Source organism: Somniosus microcephalus, chromosome 11 (genome assembly GCF_052327205.1).
Source record: "Somniosus microcephalus isolate GS21.2 chromosome 11, FLI_Smic_1.0, whole genome shotgun sequence".
NCBI classification, from domain to species: domain Eukaryota; kingdom Metazoa; phylum Chordata; class Chondrichthyes; order Squaliformes; family Somniosidae; genus Somniosus; species Somniosus microcephalus.
Genome location: NC_140997.1, coordinates 174460445 through 174477689, shown reverse-complemented (window position 1 = coordinate 174477689; position 17245 = coordinate 174460445). Strand labels below are relative to the sequence as shown.

Below are 17245 nucleotides of genomic sequence, written 5' to 3'. Positions count from 1 at the left end.
ACCACCTAGCTAACCTATTCTTAAATGCTGACATGGTCAATGCTTTAATCACTAACTCTGGTAATGTATTCTAAAGCCTCATGGCCCCCCGTGTTAAAAAGGTTGCTACTACCCTCATATATATAGGCCCGGAATTTGCAGTTGTAATGATGGTGAAACTGTCAGCGCTCGCCGTCATTACTGTGTAAAACTGACAGCAACTTCTGCCATCCGCACATGCACAGTTAAATGCGGAAATCCGTAAGTTGCTGTCATTGTGATAACCTGCTCCTGCACATGGTGCTCTGTTGAAGTCTTTGTACATGTAATCAACACAGAATCAGTGATTTGACGTGAACTTCAAACTTTTGCGCTATATTCTCGCTGTAAAAACCATTGAAAGGTTAAGCCTTGTTGAAGGAGGTGTAACTTAAGCTTTTTTAACGGCATACTAAGTCATAATTACTGCTGAACAACCTCTCTGGCCCTGAAAAACTAATTTGATAAGCGTGGAGTATCATTTCCTCCATTCCATGATAAAAATTCTATAGATTTTTTAAATAATAAAAATTATTAGTTCAGCTTAATCCCTTGTGTATGTCCCAATCCTTATTTTCCTTTCTGTAAAATGATTAAAAATGGAATGATAATCAGTGCTTTTTACTTCCTGGTTTGCTGTCTGTGAGAATTCTTCAATCTGATTGGCTGCTCAGCCCACTTGATGACTTCACTGTTGCTGGATGCCGCAGATCCCCTGTTGATGGTGTTGATTTCCCGTATTCCGTCGTCAGATTGAAACTGACAAAGGAATTGGGGAAATCGACACTATAGAGCCTGCTAAATCTTTGTGGGCAGCTTTCTTCGAGGTCAGAGGCGAGCGCCATTCCTTCGCCGCTGACCACAAAATCCAGGCCATATTCTTATCTCTATGTCGGTACTGTATTGAATGCACCCTTATATACGTTTTGGTTGGAATATAAGGTTTGGGGTAATAAAAGAATGGCTTAAAAAGACGTCCACACTAAGCGGACTTTCCTCCCCACCCTCACTCTCAGTTCCATGGTACAAGGCTAGGAAAATGTATCCATAATCTAGAGTTCATAATTAGTTAATACATGTTGGAACTATACTCTTCGTAGATACAAGAGCATCACCTTTTCCACTGGTGCTCATGGGTCTTTTTCGCCAGCCAAGGTAACATTGTTACCCTTTCCATAAAGTATAACATATTGTATTGCTCAGCATATTAATGGGTAAATCTCTACATGTGGCAATCCTTTTAAGATCACTTGACCCTTTTCTCCTTACATAGCTGTACGTGTCCCCTAAATTTGTTAAACAAAAAAAACACAAGGTAAATTCAGCAACCTCTTGCTCCCAGTAGGGAGCCATGCTCAAAAGGTGCATGGGTGGGAGAATCAGCGTGACAGTGTTGCAGCCCTAGCTCTGACCCACATTTCCTTTGACTGCATCTCACCAGTGTGAGTGCGGAATCATAAGAATTACTAAATGATCAGAAAGCATAAAACTGGTGTTATGGTGTTTTAGAGGTAGCCAAGATGGCTCAGTGGGTAAATACACAACATGATGTGACACTGTGCCATACAGATCAGGAAGATCCCAGGGTTGATCCATAGCCAACTTAGCTGATCTCAGCTTACAGCAGTGACAGGGGTATTACATTTAGCCTCAGTATCCTTAGGCTAAGGATGGGAAAAATCATCCAGGATTCCCATTCCTGCTCATTATCCATTGGCCTGTGCCCCGAAGTACATATACATTGGTGACAGGCGAGGACAGATCTGGCTCAGTTGGGATGCAATGCCACAGTTAGCCCTGCTTAGACCATGTCACTTTCTTGGCTCGCATATGAAGACTGGCCAGTTGGGTAAGGTACAAGAGAGCTGCTGGCACCAATGGAACTACAACAGTCAGAACATTTTCAAGGTGTGAAAATAGGGAGAAAAAAGATTGTACAAGGGTAAATCCACTACAAAACCTAGTCTTTTTATTATCCTGGAAAACAGTCTTTTCCCCTTGTTTTATAGATTTTCTGAGGAGTGGGCTTCACTGAAGTTATAAGGGCTGATTTTCCGTTCCTGAAAAGTAGAACCGGGACCAGCTAGCACAATGCTAGCCAAGAACCCACTGAGCTAACTGGCAGCAATTATCCGGGGTCAGCTCATTTTTATAATGTTATAAGCTTCCTTGGCCTTGCACAGTGAGGTAACTTAAGGGAGGTGGGAGCAGACCATCACACTGCAGCTGACATTTAAACGGAGGAGGCTACTTAAAGTTAAGTAGTCATACGGCGGGTGAGGGCAGGATTCTTAGAGCCTTTGGAAAGGTTTAAAATGCATTTGAATCCACTAGTAATCTTTGACGAGGCTGAAGGAGGGGGATATAAATGTTAGGCAAAAATGAAGTCTATAGGAACCTGTAGTGGCGCTTCATGACTCTTACAGAACCCAATGTGGAGGCAAGACACCAAGCTTGACGGCAAGTGACAGAGTAGCTTAGAACATAAGAACATGAGAAATAGGAGCAGGAGTAGGTCATACGGCCCCTTGAGCCCAATCCACCATTCAATAAGATCAAGGCTGATCATCCACCTCAACTCCACTTTCCCGCCCGATCTCCATACCCCTTGATTCCTCTAGAGTCCAAAAATCTATCTATCTCAGCCGTGAATATGGGGAGGCGGTGGCGTAGTGGTTATGTCACTAGACTAGTAAGCCAGAGGCTCAGTCAAATGCTCTGAGGATATGGGTTCAAATCCCACCACGGCAGCTGGTGGAATTTAAATTCAATTCAATTTAATTCTGGAATTAAATGTTAGTCTTAGTAATGGCAACCATGATACCATTGTCGATTGTTGCAAAAACCCATCTGGTTCACTAATGTCCTTTAGGGAAGGAAATCTGCCATCCTTACCTGGTCTGGCCTACATGTGACTCCAGACCCACAGCAATGTGGTTGACTCTTAATGGCCTAGCAAGCCACTCAGTTGTAAACAACCGCTACGAAAAACAATAAGAATAAAACCGGAAGGACCACCTGGCATCCACTAACAGCATTGTGGGTGTACCTACATCATATGGACTGCAGCGGTTCAAGAAGGTGGCTCACCACCATCTTCTCAAGGGCAATTAGGGATGGGCACTAAATGCAGGCCTAGCCAGCGACGCCCACATCCCATCAATGAATAAAAAAATATATATATATACTCAAGGACTCAGCATCCACAGCCCTCTGGGGTAGAGAATTCCAAAGATTCACAACCCTCTGAGTGAAGAAATTCCTCCTCATCTCAGTCTTAAATGGCCTACCCCTTATTCTGAGACTATACCCCCTAGTTCTAGACACTCCAGCCAGGGGAAACAACCTCTCAGCATCTACCCTTCAGAATCTTGTATGTTTCAATGAGATCATCTCTCATTCTTCTAAACTCCAGAGAGTATAGGCCCATTCTACACAATCTCTCATCATCGGACAGTCCTCTCATCCCAGGAATCAATCTAGTGAACCTTCCTTCCACCGCCTCCAAAGTTAGAAAAGGAGACCAAAACTGTGCACAGTACTCCAGGTGTGTTCTCACCAAGGCCCTGTACAACTGTAGCAAGACTTCCTTACTCTTATACTCCAACCCCCTTGCAATAAAGGCCAACATGCCATTTGCCTTCCTTATTGCTTGCTGTACCTGCATGCTAGCTTTCTGTGTTTCTTGCACAGGACACCCAAATCTCTCTGAACACCAACATTTGAAAGTTTCTCACCATTTAAAAAATATTCTGTTTTTCTGTTTTTCCTACCAAAGTGAATAACCTCACATTTCCCTACATTATACTCCATCTGCCACCTTACTGCCCACTCACCTAGTCTATCTATATCCCTTTACAGACTCTTTGTGTTCTCCTCACAGCTTACTGTCCCACCTAGCCTTGTATCATCAGCAAACTTGGATACATTACACTCGGTCCCTTCATCTAGGTCATTAACATAGATTGTAAATAGCTGAGCACTGATCCTTGCGACACCCCACTAGTTACAGCCTGCCAACCTGAAAAAGACCCATTTATCCCTACTCTCTGTTTTCTGTCCGTTAACCAATTCTCTATCCATGCTACTATATTACCCCCAACACCATGAGACCTTATCTTGTGTAATAACCTTTATCGAATGTCTTTTGGAAATCCAAATATACTACATTCACTGGTTCCCCTTTATCTACCCTGCTAGTTACATCCTCAAAAAACCTTAATAAATTTGTCAAACACGATTTCCCTTTCATAAAACGATGCTGACTCTGCCTAATAATGTTATGATTTTCTAAGTGCCCTGAGGAGCCTATCCTCTGTTCAATGCTGGTGAAACATATGTGCTGCTGTATGAAGTGTGTAAAAGAGGAAGCTGTTTGTTTGGGCACGCCAAAACACTGTCCCAGAGGGCAGCAATGCAGCAGTCTGGCATGAGGAGGCAGTTTGGCTCAATGGTCTGTGCAGTACTCCAGGACCTGGAAACAGTAGCCGAATAAGACGGCATGCTTCAAGGAATTTGGCACGGTAGGATTACCAAACAGTATAATTTACCAGGTTGACAGCCCACATCTGCATGCCACAAGTGCTGCCCGTCAACCTGTTCCATATTTAATATTTGCATTTGCCAAGTCCTCACACAAACTTGCGGTTCTTTCATTGCATCTCATGCATATCCATATTTCAACAAAGTGCACATTCAGCAGGCCATATACAATTGAAAGCCTTGCCTCACATCCTTCAATAGCTTCACACCTCGAATCATTGAGACCATGGTCACTTACTGTTACCCAGGCTGGCCTGTAAGTTTCCCTGCAGCAGATAGTACAAATCTGTAACTGTCTCCCTGAAGACCAATAGCTTTTTTAAGCAGGCGTCATACAGATATGAGGGGAGATTTTCCTAGGTTTGTGCCCAGGCACGCTGGATCATCTGGGCACATTGAATAGCAGTCAATTGAGCAAGTTGGAGAACACAACTGGAAAGGAGTTCATCCAATTTTTCACCATTTAAGTGAATGAAGTAAAATCAAGGACTTTTTACACCTAGTTTGACACTGCACTAAATTCACAACTGAGCAGTGTCAGAAATAAATGTTGTGAGACTCCCTCTTCCGGGGAATCTCACTCCACTTCACTCCAGAGTCAGGTCAGATCCTGACTCCAAATTTACACTACAACGTCAGTATTATTACTCGAACCTGCCATCAGCTCCAATGCTTTAAAATATGTTGTGGCCGTAATTCTGTGACCTGATCTAAAAAACCATCAACTTTATTCATTTGTCCAAGTAACATTCTTCTGGCTTTGATACTAATATTAGAAGGTCTGAAATTTGACACCTATGAAGGTCATATCTTGGTAATATTCCAGTAATTTGAAGGACAACTCCCTTGGTTCCTTCCTGAAAGTATGTTCCCACAAGCCAGTCATCTAAATAAATATAGGTAAGCAGCAAGTTTTAGGCAAAAGTACACAAATACCAGCTTCTTATTAAAAAAGTAAAGATTGTAACAAAGTACAATGTTCATACTGGTTCAGGGATATATCTCCAAGAACTGAAGAAATTTCCTATGGGGGGCGATTTTCGGCAGTGTTCAGGCGCTAAAGATCCTCTGGGGTGGCCAAGATGGGGTCTTGAGCTAAAACGGCGGTTTAGCCCATGTTTAGCACAAGACACCATCTTGGTAAAGGAGTTGAAGCAGCACTACTTGAAAATTGAAAATTTTGGGGGAGCATACCCTCAAACCCCTCCCTCACGTGGAAATGCACAAACAATTTTGTGCCTTCAATATTTGTATTTCCATGTCAGGCTTTTATGTACTTTTGTTTCTTTTTCTCTCCAATACAGATGAAGGAACTTTGGATAGCTGAAGTTTCAAGCCCATATAACTACTTGTTAGGAATAGGACCATTCTTAACTTGTCAACGTTTTTAGGTGCTGAGTCAGCTTCTGTGAAGCTGCTGGTTAGCACTTACGATTTTTCTAAGTTAGCACGTATGTATTTGGGCCTGAGTGGTAGTGTTTTTTGATATTACGAAAGGAACTTTGGTTGGTCTTGAAACTTGGATGACATTGTCTTTTCTGTGGCAACTTGCTCTTGCATATAAACTGTCGAATAACCATCATATTTTGTCGGATCTATTTCCACCTTGTGATGAGTTCATTAACCTAACCACTAAGAGCTTCTTGTAATAAGAGCTGAACTATCGCTCTAGGCTGAATATCTGGGGCAATCCCTGAAACTGAGCAAAAATATCATGCCTTTGTTTGCAGATCTCACGTGCATAGTACCAGCATCAAAAGCTCTCTACAACTGTAGCATTTCTGTTTCCATAATATTTTCAATAAGAAGGGCAGCTGCTTCCTAGTCTAGTTTCAAAGAATAAGGTTTCTATTTGCTAGAACAGCATGAATGCAACTGAAGTGATGATGGAAGTATACAAACCAAAGGTGGCCACATGGGCTGCATTATATGGAGCATGAGAAGAGAGAGGTTACATTGTCGTGCCAAGTCTTAGACTGATGCCATGGCATTCCTACTTTTTTTCCAAAAAATGAGCAAACGCCTGTTTTGAAAGAAATGAATGAACCATTAACAAAATTGTGGGCGAAACATGTGATTACAGAGAATATGATTTCATTAGCGGTGACGAAAAATAATGCACCTACATTAATGACCCTTTTATGTTCCTCAAACAACTAATGAGCCACTTAACCAGTATAATTGTCAGAAAATTTGTTAATCAAGCTTTGGAGTGTACAACTGTATTAGAAAATACAGCAGAGAAAAAACTGTTTTACTAACCAGACCCTGCAAGTCCAGGTGACCTCTGTAATAGATCGTTGCAAGTACATCTTAATTGGGGGAGTAAGGCCTCGAAAATTGCGAAAAAGGAGGCAAGTGTGGGAAGAAGTGACCAAAAGTGGTGCACCTTGTGCCAACAACCAGAAGGACCAGGCAGAAAGTGAGAAAAACAATGCGTGACTCTGAAGAGCACAAAAGTGAAGCATGAATATTACTGTAAAGCAACAGCATAAGACACATATGTGCATAATGGAAAGCAGCAGTTGTTAAGAAAAAGTTTTAAAAAGGCTATTAACATAGAATAAAGTAAGAATTATGCAAATGTTATTGTATTTAATATGACTGAAAAAGAGAATATACTGCAGGAAAGTCTTTCCGTGTGCCAAATCACCATGGGGGTCAATTTTGACTCATTCAGCCCAGCAGGAACAGGGCAGAGCACCCTGAAAATCGCAGGGATACACTTACCAGCCCATTCCCGCCTGTCGTCATTTCCCCGGAAATTTCCAGCCTGTTTTAGGCTGGCGCATAATTCTAATTGAGGTTCTATGACATACATACCACTCCAACACAATTTCAAGATATCAATGGGTGGAATGTGCGCCACACACACTTCGCCCACTGCTGCCAGGTGTTAAACAGACTAACTAGTGGTCCTTAGAGGGACCGCTTCAGGTCACTCCAAAGCCAGCTTTTTTAAAAGATGCATCACAAAAATCTTGACAGCCAGTGCTGGCCTACTCACCCCCCCGCAGATAAAACATCCACAGAGGGGCAACCAAATTCTGCCCACCCCTCTTGGCAAGCTGTAAGTGCTCACAGCTCACCGATCAAATGTAAAGGAGGCCCAGTCCTCAAAATGGCTTGAACCTCACACCAAGGACATGTGGTTGACGACATAATCGCACCATCCACCGCTTGCCCAATGTCCACCCGGGACTAAAATCGCCCCCTTGTGTCTCAAATTTGACTGCTCTTGCGTTTAAAATCAAAACACTCACATAACTCTGCCATATTCAGATAGCACAGCACAGCATAGGAGGTGAACTTGAGCTCAATGCAAACTCTGCTGCCCGTATCCTAACTAGCACCAAGTCCCGCTCACCCATCACCCTTGTGCTCGCCGATCTACATTGGCTCCCAGTTGAGCAATGCCTCAATTTTAAAATTTTCATCCTTGTTTTCAAATCCCTCCATAACCTCGCCCTTTCCTATCTCTGTAACTTCCTCCAGCCCTACAACCTGCCGACACATTTGCGCTCCTCCAATTCTGGCCTTTTGCACATCCTTGATTTTAATTGCTCCACCACTGGCGGCCGTGCCTTCAGCTGCCTAAGCTCAAAGTTCTGGACTTCCCTTCCTAAGCCTCTCTGCATCACTACCTCTCTTTCCTCCTTTAAGACGCTCCTTAAAATCTACCTCTTTGATCTGCCCTAATATTTAGGGAATTCATAATGGGAACAAAGAAATGGCAGACCAATCAAATACATATTTCGGATCTATCTTCACAAAGGAGGGCACAAATAACCTCCCAGAGATGTCGGGGAACATAGGGTCTGATGAAAGGGAGGAGCTGAAAGAAATCAGTGTTTGTAGGGAAATGGTGTTAAGGAAATTGACAGGATTGAAGGCCGATAAATCCCCGGGGCCTGATAATCTACATCCTAGGGTACTTAAGGAAGTGGCCCTAGAAATAGTAGATGCATTGCTGATCATCTTCCAACATTCGATGGAATCTGGAACAGTACCCATGGATTGGAGGGTAGCTAATGTTACCCCACTATTCAAAAGAGGTGGTAGAGAGAAAACGGGGAATTACAGACCGGTAAGTCTGACATCGGTAGTGCGGAAAATGCTAGAGTCCATTATAAAAGATGTAATAACAGAGCACTTGGAAAACAGTGACAGGATCGGACAAAGTCAACATGGATTTACAAAAGGTAAATCGTGCTTGACTAATCTACTGGAATTTTTTGAGGATGTAACTGGTAAAATAGATAAGGGAGAACCAGTGGATGTGGTGTATTTGGACTTTCAAAAGGCTTTCGATAAGGTCCCGCATAAGAGATTAGCGAGTAAAGTTAAGGCATATGGGATTGCGGGCAAGGTATTGACTTGGATAGAGAACTGGTTGGCAGACAGAAAGCAAAGAGTTGGAATAAACGGGTCTTTTTCCGAGTGGCAGGCAGTGACTAGTGGGGTACCGCAGGGATCGGTCCTTGGGCCCCAGCTATTCACAATATATATTACTGATCTAGACGAGGGAACTAGATGTAATATCTCCAAGTTGCAGACGATACAAAGCTGGGTGGGTGTGTGTGCTGTGAGGAGGATGCCGAGAAACTCCAGGATGATTTGGACAGGTTGGGTGATTGGGCAGGAGCATGGCAGATGCAATATAATGTGGATAAATGCGTGGTTATCCACTTTGGTGTCAAAAACAGGAAGGCAGATTATTATCTGAATGGCAATAGATTGGGAGAAGGGGAAGTGCAACGAGACCTGGGTGTCCTTGTGCACCAGTCGCTGAAGGTAAGCATGCAGGTGCAGCAGGCGGTTAAGAAGGCAAATGGTACGTTGGCCTTCGTAGCGAGAGGGTTTGAGTACAGGAACAAGGATGTCTTGCTGCAGTTGTACAGGGCCTTGGTGAGACTACATCTTGAGTATTGTGTGCAGTTTTGGCCGCCTTATCTGAGGAAGGATGTTCTTGCCATGGAGGGAGTTCAGCGAAGATTCACCAGGCTGATACCTGGGATGACAGGATTGACGTATGAGGAGAGATTGGGTCAATTGGGTCGCTGGAGTTTAGAAGAATGAGAGGGGATCTCATTGAAACTTATAAAATTCTGACAGGACTGGACAGACTAGATGCAGGTAGGATGTTCCCGATGGTCCGGGAGTCCAGAACCAGGGGTCACAGTCTAAGGATAAGGGGTAAGCCATTTATGACAGAAATGAGGAGGAATTTCTTCACCCAGAGAGTGGTGAACCTGTGAAATTCTCTACCACAGAAGGCAGTAGAGGCCAATTCATTAAATATATTCAAGAGGGAGTTGGATATATTTCTTAAGGCTAAAGGGATATCGGGAGAAAGCAGGGACCAGGTATTGAATTTGGATGATCAGCCATGATCGCATTGAATGGCGGAGCAGGCTCGAGGGGCCGAATGGCCTACTCCTGCTCCTATCTTCTATGTTTCTATGTTAATATCACCTTATGTGGCTCAGTGTCAAATTCTGTTTGATAACGCTCCCGTGAAGCGTTACTACGTTAAAAATGCTATATAAATGCAAGTTGTTGTTGTTGTGGACCTCAGATCGTAAGCTACCAATATCACATCAGCTATTGCACGGTAAGTGCTGGGTGTGAGGAGCCTGCAGAGCAGCATAGAATTTTTGAAATAACAACAGAAAACCCTGGAAAAACTCAGCAGGCCATGGCAGTATCCATGTAGAGAGAAACAGAGTTAACGTTTCAGATCGAGAACCTTTCGTCAGAACTGGAAAAAAGCAGGAAAAGGAATAGATTTTAAAACAAGTTAGGGGCTGGGAAAAGGGGGAGGGGATGAATGAACAAAAGGGAAGGTCAGTGATAGGATAGAAAGCAGGCGAGATTAAGAGACATTGAGAGACATTAAGAGATATTCAAGGCAAGAGGAGGTGGTAACGGGACAGGTTAAGGAACAAAGGATGGCTCTAGATGAGGTGTGAATTGCGCTGGCAGAATGAAAGACAGCTGCCATGTGGGAGGGAAGAAAAAAGGCCAAACAAAAGTGTGGATCAAAAAATAATAAAAATTATATATATATATGTGATAGGGGCCGAGGTTATGATCTGAAATTGTTGAACTCTATGTTGAGTCCAGAAGGCTGTAAAGTGCCTAATCGAAAGGTGAGGTGCTGTTCCTCGAGCTTACGCTGAGGTTCTGTGGAACAATGCAAGAGGCCGAGGACAGTGAGGTCTGAGTGGGAATGGGGCGGTGAATTAAAGTGACAGGCCACCGGGAGCTCGGGGTCCCCCTTACGGACTGAACGGAGGTGTTCCGCAAAGCGGTCACCCAATCTGCGTTTGGTCTCCCCAATGTAGAGGAGACCACATCGTGAGCAGCGAATACAATATACTAAATTGCAGGAAGTACAAGTAAATCGCTGTTGCACCTGGAAGGTGTGTTTGGGGCACTGGACAGTGGGAACAGGGGAGGTATAAGGGCATGTGTTGCATCTCCTGCGCTTGCATGGGAAGATGCCGAGCGAAGGGGAAGGGGTGCTGGGGGTGGTAGAGGAGTGGACTAGGGTGTCGCGGAGGGAGCGGTCCCTACGGAATGCTGAAAGGGGAGGTGAGGGGAAGATGCGCTTAGTGGTGGAATCACGCTGGAGGTGGCGGAAATGGCGGAGGATGATCCGTTGAATGTGGAGGCTAGTGGGGTGAAAGGTGAGGACAAGGGGAACTCTATCATGGTTCCAGGAGGGAGGGGCAGGGGTGAGGGCAGAGTGCGGGAGATAGAACGGACATGGTTGAGGGCCGTGTCAACCACAGTAGAGGGGAATCCTTGGTTGAGGAAAAAGGAAGACATGTCGGAAGCACTGGTATGGAAGGTGGCATCGTCAGTGCAGATGCAGGGAGACGGAGAAACTGGGAGAATGGAATAGAGTCCTTACAGGAGGCGGGGTGGGAGGAAGTCTAGTCCAGGTAGCTGTGGGAGTCAGTGGGCTTGTAGTGAATGTTTGTCAATAACCTATCCCCAGAGATGGAGACGGAGAAGTCGAGGAAGGGAAGGGATGAGACCATGGGAAGGTGAGGGAAGGGTGGAAATTGGAAATTGGAAGCAAAGTGAATGAAATTTTCTAGTTCAGGGCGAGAGCAGGAGACGGTACCGATATAGTCATCAATGTACCGGAAAAAGAGGTGAGGGAGGGAACCCGAGTGGGACTGGAACAAAGAGTGTTCCACATATCCCACGAAAAGGCAGGCATAGCTAGGACCCATGCGGGTACCCATAGCAACACCTTTGATTTGGAGGAAATGAGTGCAGTCAAAGGAGAAGTTGTTCAATGTGAGAACAAGTTCAGCCAGGCGGAGGAGGGTGGTGGTGGATGGGGACTGGTTGGGCCTCTGTTCAAGGAAGAAGCGAAGCACCCTCAGGCCATCCTGGTAGGGGATGGAGCTATAGAGGGATTGTACGTCCATAGTGAAAAGGAGGCGGTTGGGGCCAGGAAACTGAAAACTGTTAAAGTGGCGGAGGCCGTCGGAAGAGTCGCGGATGTAGGTGAGAAGAGACTGGACAAGGGGAGAAAAAATAGAGTCGAGATAGGAAGAGATAAGTTCCGTGGGGCAAGCACAGGCTGAAACGATGGGTCTACCAGGGCAGTCCTGTTTGTGGATCTTGGGAAGGAGTTAGAAGCGGGCTGTGCGGAGTTGGGGAACTATGAGGTTGGTGGCAGCGGGGGGAACGATCTCCAGAGGAGATGATGTCAGTGGCAGTCTTGGAAACGGTGGCTTGATGTTCGGTAGTGGGGTCATGGTCCAGGTGGAGGTAGGAGGAGGTGTCGGAAAGTTGGCGTGCAGCTCCCGCTAGGTAGCGGTCGGTTCGCCAAACAACAACAGCACCACCCTTGTCAGCAGGTTTAATGACAATGTCGGGGTTGGATCTGAGAGAATGGAGTGCTGCAAGTTCAGAGGGAGGTAGGTTGGAGTGAGTGAGGGGAGCAGAGAAATGGAGAGGGTCGATGTCATGGTGGCAGTTTGCAATGAAAAGATCTAGAGAGGGTAAGAGGTCAGAGGGAGGGGTCCAGGTGGAACGGGAATTCTGAAAGCGAGAGAAAGGGTCAGCCATGCGGGAGGAAGACTCCTGGCCAAAGAAGTGGGCATGGAGGCGAAGGCGGCGGAAAAAGAGCTCAGCATCGTGTTTTTTTTTGAGGGAAGGGTGGAAATTGGAAGCAAATTCATCCTTTTCGTGGGATATGTGGAACACTCTTTGTTCCAGTCCTACTCGGGTCCCCTCCCTCACCTCTTTTTCCGGTACATTGATGACTGTATCGGTACCGTCTCCTGCTCTTGCCCTGAACTAGAAAATTTCATTCACTTTGCTTCCAATTTTCACCCTTCCCTCACCTTCACATGGTCCATCTCCGCCTCGTCCCTTCCCTTGCTCGACTTCTCCGTCTCCATCTCTGGGGATAGGTTATTGACAAACATTCACTACAAGCCTACTGACTCCCACAGCTACCTGGACTACACTTCCTCCCACCCCGCCTCCTGTAAGGACTCTATTCCATCCTCCCAGTTTCTCCGTCTCCGCGCATCTGCTCTGACGATGCCACCTTCCATACTAGTGCTTCCGACATGTCTTCCTTTTTCCTCAACCGAGGATTCCCCTCTACTGTGGTTGACATGGCCCTCGACCGTGTCCGTTCTATCTGCCGCACTTCTTCCCTCACCCCTGCCCCTCCCTCCCGGAACCACGATAGAGGTCCCGTTGTCCTCACCTTTCACCCCACTAGCCTCCACATTCAACGGATCATCCTCCGCCATTTCCAGCGTGATCCCACCACCAAACGCATCTTCCCCTCACCTCCCCTTTCAGCATTCCATAGGGACCACTCCCTCCGCGACACCCTAGTCCACTCCTCTACCACCCCCAGCACCCCTTCCCCTTCACCCGGCACCTTCCCATGCAAGCGCAGGAGATGTAACACCTGCTCTTATACCTCCCCCCTTCCCACTGTCCAGGGCCCCAAACACCCCTTCCAGGTGAAACAGCAATTTACTTGTACTTCCTGCAATTTAGTATACTGTATTCGCTACTCACAATGTGGTCTCCTCTACATTGGGGAGACCAAACGCAGATTGGGTGACCTCTTTGCGGAACACCTCCGTTCAGTCCATAAGGGTTACCCCGAGCTCCCGGTGGCCTGTCACTTTAATTCACCGCTCCATTCCCACTCAGACCTCTCCATCCTCGGCCTCTTGCACTGTTCCACGGAAGCTCAGCGTAAGCTCGAGGAACAGCACCTCCTCTTTCGATTAGGCACTCTACAGCCCTCTGGACTCAATACAGAGTTCAACAATTTCAGATCATAACCTCGGCCCCTATCACATATATATATATATTTTTTTATCCACACTTTTGTTTGGCCTTTTTTCTTCCCTTCCACATGGCGGCTGTCCGTCATTCTGCCAGCGCAATTCACATCCCATCTAGAGCCATCCTTTGTTCCTTAACCTGTCCCATTACCACCTCCTCTTGCCTTGAATATCTCTTAATGTCTTTCAATGTCTCTTAATCTCGCCTGCATTCTATCCTATCACTGACCTTCCCTTTTGTTCATTCATCCCCTCCCCCCCTTTCCCAGCCCCTAACTTGCTTTAAAATCTATTCCTTTTCCTGCTTTTTTCCAGTTCTGACTAAAGGTTCTCGACCCGAAACGTTAACTCTGTTTCTCTCTCCACGGATACTGCCATGGCCTCTTGAGTTTTTCCAGCCTTTTCTGTTGTTATTTCGGATTTCCAGCATCCGCAGTATTTTGCTATCGTAATAGAATTTTTGATATGTATTATACTACACAGGTACTCAATAAATACCTCATGTTACATGAACATGTCTACATATAGTGATTATGCACAAGCAAATAATAGTACCCAAAATGTTCTCATAATATTCCTTCTTGTCTCTTACAGAGCAAGTAGAACAAAGTCACCCTCCAGCTAACCTGAAGAACACCAAATCAGCAGAGCACCAACTGTGACACTTGTATTTGAAGTACTGCATACAGTGGGGGTGAAATTCAACTTCAACCAGAGAGCAAACAGGCAGCAGCGGATCAACTGCCCCTTATACACACTGCCAGATTTTCCTTGCTATTGCCTTCAATGGAAAGGAAAATTGGGTGGAGTGTATAGCGGGAGATCGATCCACTACCGTCTGTTTGCACCTCCACCAAAATTGAATTTCACCCTCAGGTAAGTCAGAAAATATAGGAGGAAATTTTCAACTTGTATCCGAAACGGGCATGTAGTGGACTGGCCGAGCGTGCCGCTTGCCCAATGATGGCAGCGTGAGGAATTTTCAGGTTCATGTTTCCTTTAAATTTGACGAGCAAAATGAGTTTAGAAAAGTTGGGTCCAGTGTGCAAATGTAAGTATCCACAATGTTTTTCACACCAACATGCTTAAAATGGAATACTGTATAAACTGACTGCAAATTGCTTTGCTTACAATTCAGCTGTAAATGTTTTATAAATAGTCAATCATTTTTCTTTTTGGCTACATTTTTGAAAGCATTCCTTTATGCCAGTTTCATGGTGTTGGCAGAAGATTTACATTCCGCCAAGTTTGAGTGCTGCTCTATTGCTCTTCTTACAAAAAAAATCTAATTTAACATTAAATTCAAAAGTCACCAAACAGAGTGAAGCTCATTTAATTTCAACGGATTGATAGCAAAAATCACAGAGAATAAAACACCAAATATTTCCACACAATTTAGCTGTTTAATGCAGTAATAGAGTTTGTGCAAGACAATCATCGTTTCTAGGTTAAAACACTTCAGTTATCCACAATTGATATTAATTCAATATGTAAGGTATGAATTAGTCTATCACCAGTCAATTGTTGTAGTAAGATGTTAACAACCATGGCCATTGTGCTAAACCTTTAATGAATTCACATTTGTTGTGCAACACCTTTAACTTTTATCTTCTGTATGCTACGTCCCTATAGCACTCTCTTATAAATTTTCAGTTTACGTTTTAATTTAATATTTCAGTTGGGTTTTCATTCATTTTATTTATTTTTAAGAATTTTTAACATTGCTGCCTGCTTGACATAGTAAATTAAAGTTGCAAATTTATTGCCTGCTTGGGATAATAAGTGCAAATTGCAATTTGAGTATGAAAATAGGAGGTTTTCAACATAGTCGGTGTTTTTCCCTGCACAGGTAAACAAAGTTGTTCGATGTCAGCAATCATAGGTAGCCCTCCTGGGCTGTTGAAAACTAAGAGGGTGAAAAATTGGGCTCGGTAGCTCCTGCTTTTTGTGCGCTACGAGTGCCCTTAGGATTCCAAAATGGCGTCCACAGAGCGAACGCACACTTCTGACGTGAAGCACGCCAGACACCATCTTGGTAAAGGGGTTAGCGTGCGCGCACTTAATGTCCACCAGAAGTATGCAGAGCAGGCAGATCATGATGGAGGAGGAGGAGGAGGAAGAGAGGCTGCATCCTAGACAGTCCCTTTCTGCCCGGGCTGTACGCAAATAACTAATTCAAGTGCGATACCAGTAACCTCAACCCCAATTCCCCATTCACCAACAGTCCCACACTCCTTACCATCCCTCTGTCACTGACCATCACATCGTCCTCTAGGCCACGATGCAAAAATAAAAGCCAACACAAAATAAACATTGCAAACCAAATTTATAAATTCAATCATGCCATACTGTATACAAACTTGAACTAATCACCCTTGTGCATTCCATTAGTGGCTGTCTTCCGTATGTATTTGCCTGTCCTAGTGCTCCTACAAAGTGCTACTCCAGTGGCTTCAGCATGGCTGGTGGAAGGCTGCTGGCTTTCAGTGGAGGAAACTGCAGATGGCCTTGGAGGACGACCTCGAGCAGCTCCGGGCCGAGAAGGTCCGACTTCAGACTGCACCATCTCAGCATTGATGGCAGCAGTCTGGGCTGGCTGACAGGCAACATTTCAATGCTGTCATCCTGAGAGAGGACAGCAGGCTCGTGCTCCATAGAGCCACTGCCACTACCCCATGGAGGCGCCTCAGCAATCCTAGTAATCTGTTGGATGACAGATTGCTGGACTGCTGTGGCACCCTGCAAGGCACTGGTTCCCACAGTCATGATGGCAGCAGCCTGAGCTTGCATGGCATCAGTCTGAGTTACCACTGCAGCACTCAAACTTTTGGTGGAAGGTGCTTGTGCTGCAATGGAAGCTGAGACATCGGTCATCAGACGCTGCATCATGGTTAGGTCCACAAGTGTGCTAATGCAGTTGGCCACCACTTCCATGCTGGAAAGGATGGGTTCCAAGCTCTGCACAAAGCCCTGTGCAAAGTTGGTACCAGACTCCTCCATGCTCCTTGACATTGAACGCAAGCTTTCTGGCAGGCTTCCCAATGCACCAAGTATTTTGTTGTGTACACTCATCAGCCTACTTCTGTAGCTTGGTCCATTGAAGTGCTCATCTGAGTCCTCTGCAGCAGAATTCATGTGCGACCTCACCCGCCGGCGAGTTAGCACTTGCGCTATCCTTGCCCCCTGCCCTGGCTGCAGCGCACTTGTGCCCGGTGTCTCGCCACGTGCAGATCCCGCCTCTATGCTATCATCCAAGGTAAGCGCTGTGTCAGTATCTGAGCTGGTGGCTGAGAGTGTGAAATCGAGTGACGGTGTGTCTTCATCATCACTGTCTTCTTGGT

The 17245-nt window shown here is 45.3% G+C and overlaps 1 protein-coding gene across 7 annotated transcripts in view; it reads right to left on the bottom strand.

Moving 5' to 3' along the window:
* Positions 1 to 17245, bottom strand: part of foxp1b (forkhead box P1b) — a 581092-nt gene that overhangs the window by 440651 nt on the left and 123196 nt on the right. The gene's annotated exons all lie outside the window — the stretch shown is intronic.